The sequence below is a fragment of the Rhinopithecus roxellana genome, chromosome 1, assembly GCF_007565055.1.
Source record: "Rhinopithecus roxellana isolate Shanxi Qingling chromosome 1, ASM756505v1, whole genome shotgun sequence".
NCBI lineage: Eukaryota > Metazoa > Chordata > Mammalia > Primates > Cercopithecidae > Rhinopithecus > Rhinopithecus roxellana.
In genome coordinates, this window is record NC_044549.1 from 167,174,419 (window position 1) to 167,180,197 (window position 5,779).

The window sequence follows — 5,779 nt, forward strand, 5'->3', positions numbered from 1 at the left end:
AGGCAGAATGATATGGTTTGGCTCTGTCCCCACCCAAATCTCATCTTGAATTATCACGTGGTGTGCAACGGACCTGGTGGGAGGTAACTAAATATTGGGGGCAGGTCTTTCTTGTGCTGTTCTCATGATAGTGAGTAAGTCTTATGAGATCTGATGATTAAATAATGGGGAGTTTCCTGCACAAGCCCTCTTCTCTTGTCTGCTGCCATGTAAGACGTGCCTTTCACCTTCTGCCATGATAGTGAGGTGTCCTCAGCCATATGGAACTGTTAAGTCCATTAAACCTTTTATTCTTTCCAGTCTCAGGTATGTCTTTATCAGCAGCATGAAAACAGACTAATACAGGCTCTTCTTTGACTTTTCCTCCAGGATCTGCCTTACTCAGATCCAACAGTCAATAGAAAGTTGCCCATTGATAACTAATTCTTTTTTTTTTTTTTTTTTTTTTTTGTGAGCCAAAGATTTATTCATTCATTTCTTGCATTTGAAGTACTCTTCGATAACATCCTTGGCCTGAGACTCCTTTCCATAGTCCTTAACTACTACACAACTGCAACCAACCACTTTACGGGGTTTCCCCTCTCTGTCAATTTTACAGAGGCCTACCCATTCTCCTAGTTTCTTGTTGTCATCAACCTTAATTAGGTTGATCTGGTGTTCAGCACAAAGGGCCTCCACCAACTTGACATACATAGGCTCATCACAGTTGGATGCAAGCACACAAAGATGGGCTTGGCGCTTGTCTAAGGCTTTGGCAGCTTCGCAAATTCCACGTGCTAGGCCATAGTGGATGAGGGCGGTCTTCAGCACCTCTTGTAAAGCAGTATTAACGTCCATTACACCTCCAGCAGCAATGCCTTCCTCGGCCATGGCGGTGGGTTACAGGTGAAGCGGCATCTTGAACGCACCCAAGCCTCCGCCTCTGCGCGACTCCGCGGCGGCAGGGAAAGAGCGATAACTAATTCTTATGAGAGCAATCTTAAAGTAAGAGTTGAATAAACATCTTTAAAAATCTATCCTATGGATACCCTATACCTAGGGTTGGACTACTTCACATTGTAAATAGTAGTTCATATACTCAACAAACACTTATATGAACTTTGACACTTTTTAGGCATGGAGAATGCAGCAGTAAACAGGAGATGAAGACCTTGTTCTTATAGGTCCTATATCTAAGGATCACCTTTCAAAAGAATGATAGAAAACTGCTGACAAAGTCATAAAAATGTCTGTTGCCCACTTTGTTTATACAACTCTTCCAAAGATCAGTAGCCACTGTTTCATTGCTCACAACAAGCCTGTGATAATTAATTGGCAGATAGGGCTTCTAAAATTCACCTTCCCTGTACACACATACCATCATCCTTTCTTCTTCTCTTGAATCTAGGCTGGCCCTATGCCTTGTTAAAAAGGTTTCCATCCCATGATTGTGTTGTGTTATATGACTCAGTTTGATCTTAAGACAGGGAGATTCACTTCTGAGAATATATCCATAAAACTGAAATCAGTAGGCCAAAGAGATATCTGAACTCCCATGTTCACTGCAGCAGTATTCACAATAGTCAAGATATGAAATCAACATAAGTGTCCATCAACAGATAAATGGTTAACAAAAATGTGGCATATGTATACAACAGAATACTATTCAGCCTTAAAAAGAAAGAAATCCTGTAATTTGCTGCAATATAGATGAACTTCAAGGACATTACGCTAAGTGAAATAAGCCAGATGCAGGAAGACTAATACTGCATAATCTCACTTATATATGGAATCTAAAAAAGTCAAACTTGTGAAAGGAGAGAGTAGAACAATGATTATCAAGAACTCAGGGCAGGGAGAGGGGGGAAAGGGGAGGTTTTGGTCAAAAAGTACAAAGTTTCAGTTAGGAGTAATAAATTTTTGAGAACTATCACATAATATGGTGACTATAATTAATAATAACATATATATATAATATATATATTTAAATTGCTGAGGGCAAATTTTATTTTTAATGCTTTTTTTAAAAAATATACTCAGGGTTTTAAGTGCAGATATTTTTACATGCATTTATTGCATCATGGTCAAGTCTGGGCTTTTGGTGTACCTGTCACCCAAATAGTGAACATGGTACCCAACAGATTATTTTTCAGTCCTCATCCCCCTGCTACCCTCCCACCTATTGTAGTCTCCTACATCTGTTATTCCACTCTGTATGTTCATGTGTATCCATTGTTTGGTTCCCACTCATAAGTGAGAATATGCAGTCTTTGACTTTGTTCCTGAGTTATTTCAGTTAAAACAATGGCCTTCAGTTCCATTCTTGTTGCTGTAAAACACATGATTTCATTCTTTTTATGGCAAAGTAGTATTTCATGGTATATATGTACCACATTTTTTTTGTCCAGTTCTCTATTGATGAATGCTTATGCTGGTTCCATATCTTTGCTATTATGAATAGTGCTGTGATAAACATATGAGTGCACGTATCTTTTTGATATAATGATTTCTTTCCCTTTGGGTACAAACCCAGTAATGAGATTACTGGATTGAACAGTAGTTCTATATTTAGTTCTTTGAGAAATGTTCATACTATTTTCCATTGAGATTGTACTAATTTACATTTCCACCAACAGTGTATATGTTCCCTTTTCTCTGCATCCTTGACAACACCTATTGATTTTTGACTTTTTTGTTTGTTTGTTTTGAGACAGTCTGGCTCTGTTGCCCAGGCTGGAGGGCAGTGGCACAATCTTCGTTCACTGCAAGCTCCACCCTCCAGGTTCATGCCATTCTCCTGCCTCAGCCTCCCAAGTAGCTAGGACTACAGGCACCTGCCACCACACCTGGCTAATTTTTTTGTATTTTTAGTAGAGACAGGATTTCACAGTGTTGGCCAGGTTGGTCCCAATCTCCTGACCTTGTGATCTGCCTGCCTTGGCCTCCCAAAGTGCTGGATTACAGGGATTTTTGACTGTTTAATAATAGTCATTCTGACTGGTGTAAGATGATTTCTCATTGAGGCTTTTGTTTGCATTTCTCTGATGATTAGTCATGTTGAGCATTTTTTCATGTTTGTTGACCACTTGTATGTTTTCTTTTGAGAAATAGCTGTTCATGTCCTTTGCCCACTTTTTAATGAGGTAACTTGTTTTTTTCTTGTTGAGCTGTTTGAGTTCCTTATAGATTCTGGGTGTTAGCCCTTTGTTGAATGCATAGTTTGCAAATATTTTTTCCTATTCTGAAGGTTGTCTGTTTACTTTGTTGATTGTTTCTCTTGTTTTGCAGTTTTTTAATTTAATCGAGTCCCATTTGTCTACTTTGGTTTTGTTGTGTTTGCTTTTGAGGAGTTGGTCATAAACTCTTGTGTAGGCCAACGTCCAGAAGAGTTTTTATTAGGTTTCATCTAGGATTTTATAGTTTCAGGTCTTAAATTTAGGTCTTTAATCTATTTTGAGTTAATTTATGCATATGGTGAGAAGTATGGGTCCAGTTTCATTGTTCTGCATATAACAATCCAATCTTTTCTTGCACCATTTATTAAATAGGGTTTCCTTTCCCCAGTGTATATTTTCATTGACTTTGTGGAAGATCAGTTTGTTCTAGGTATGGGGCTTTATTCCTTAATTGTCTATATTGTTCCACTGATTTATATGTCTATTTTTATATCAGGACCATGCTGTTTTGGTTACTAGGGGCTTGTAGTAGAAGTCAGATAATGTGATGCCTCTAGCTTTGTTGTTTTTGCTTAGTTGCTCTGGCTATGTGGCCTCTTTCTTGGTTCCACATGAATTTTAGAATTATTTTTCCTAACTCTTTAAAAAAATGATGTTGGTAATTTGATAGGGATAGCATTGAATCCATAAATTGCTTTAGGTGTTATAGTCATTTTAATGGTATTGATTCCTGTAATCCATGAGCATATGATGCTATGATGTTTTTTCATTTGTTTGTGTCATCTACAATTTATTTCATCATTGTTTTGTAGTTGTTACTGAGATCTTTCACCTATTTGGTTAAATATATTACTAGGTTTTTATTTGTAGCTATTACAAATGGGATTGCCTTCTTAATTTAGTCCTTGCCTAGATCATTATTGGTTTATAGAAATTCCACTAATTTTTGTACATTAATTTTGTATCCTGAAACTTTACTGAATTTATAAAACCTAACAGATTTTTGGTGATGTTTTTAAGGTTTTTTAGATATAAGATCATATCCTCAGCACATAGGGATAATTTGACTTCTTTTTTCCAATTGGAATACTTTTATTTTCTAAGAGGGTAAATTTTAAATGCTCCCATTACAAAAAAAATTAAGTATGTGAGGTGATTGATATGGTAATTAGATTAGTTTAATCATTCCATATACATACAAACATCGCATTATACCCCACTAATATATGCTAAATTTTGTCAGTTAATTTTTTTTTTTTTTTTTTTTTTTTTTTTAAGACAGAGTCTTGCTCTGTCACCCAGGCTGGATTACAATGATGCAGTCTCGGCTCACTGCAACTTCTGCATCCTGGGTTCAAGTGATTCTCCTGCCTTAGCCTCCCAAGTAGCTGGGACCACAGGTGTGTGCCACCATGCCCACTAATTTTTGTATTTTTAGTAGAGAATGGTTTTCACCAAGTTGGCCAGGCTGGTCTCAAACTCCCGCCCTCAAGTGATCCACCCACCTCAGCCTTTCATTACAGGCATGAGCCACTGTGCCCAATCTAAAATTTATTTTAAAATTATTTAGAAGCAACAATAACAAAAAAGAAGAAATTATCTGGGTAGGCCTGATCTACTCACATGGGTTTTTAACTGCAGAGAGTTTTCTTTGGCTGGCAGTCAAAGAATGCAGAAAGATTTGAAGCATGAGAAGGACTTTATATGCTGTTTCCGGTTTGAAAATGGAAGGAATAAAATGAGACCGAATATGTATGGGTGACCTATAGAAGCAATGAGTGGCCTCTACCTGGCAGCCAACAAGAAAAGAAGGAACTAGATTCTGCCAACAACCCAAATAAACTTGGATTCTTCCTCCAGGCCTCCAGATAAACACTAGCTGAGGCTGAGCCATATCTTGACTTCAGCCTTTTGAAGCCTTAAATGAAACAAACAAACAAACAAACAAAAAATCAGCAGAGCATGTCTGGTCTTCTGACCTGCAGAACTTTGAGATAAGTAGGTGTTGTTTTAAGCAACTAATTTTGTACTCATGTGTCACCTAGTAATAGAAAATTAATAGAGCTGCTTTGGCCCATAGAATGTGAAATAAATGTCCCTGTGATAATTATAAGCTAAAACCAAATTCTAATGCCACGCTGTTAAAAAAATAATAATAAGGCTTTGATTTACTATGTGGGGGGTTTGGTCCCCCCTTGAAGCAGGGCTCTGGAGAATGACAGGTGCTCCTGGAGCTCCAGTCCTGGTCAAGATTCCAACTGAATGCAGTCACATGAGTGACCTCTGTCTGCTCCATGTGAATCAGAAGAACTGTTTGAGTCCAGTATCAAATCTGAGAAATAGATCACTTATTTTAAGCCACTAAATGTTATGGTAGTTTGTAATGTACCATAACAACCACAAACAAGGGCATTTATGTCCTTGGTTCACAACTGGACTACTTCTTTACTTTAGGCACATTTCAGTCATTATCTCTCACAACAACCTTGGAAAGTGGATCCTGTGTAATTATTTCTATTTTACAGATAGGAAAATATCTTCATAGAAGCTGACCAACCCATGTGTATTTATGACCAAAGCCCATGGTGTTTCTACCACTGCCTTTTAATGAGGAAACAATACAC

General features: G+C 37.6%; 1 pseudogene across 1 annotated transcript; it reads right to left on the reverse strand.

Moving 5' to 3' along the window:
• Positions 1–426: 426 nt before the first annotated feature.
• Positions 427–885, reverse strand: LOC104658080 (annotated as a pseudogene). The gene has a single exon (XR_747378.2). The product of XR_747378.2 is annotated as a 40S ribosomal protein S12 pseudogene (transcript).
• Between the last annotated feature and the right edge of the window lie 4,894 nt (positions 886–5,779).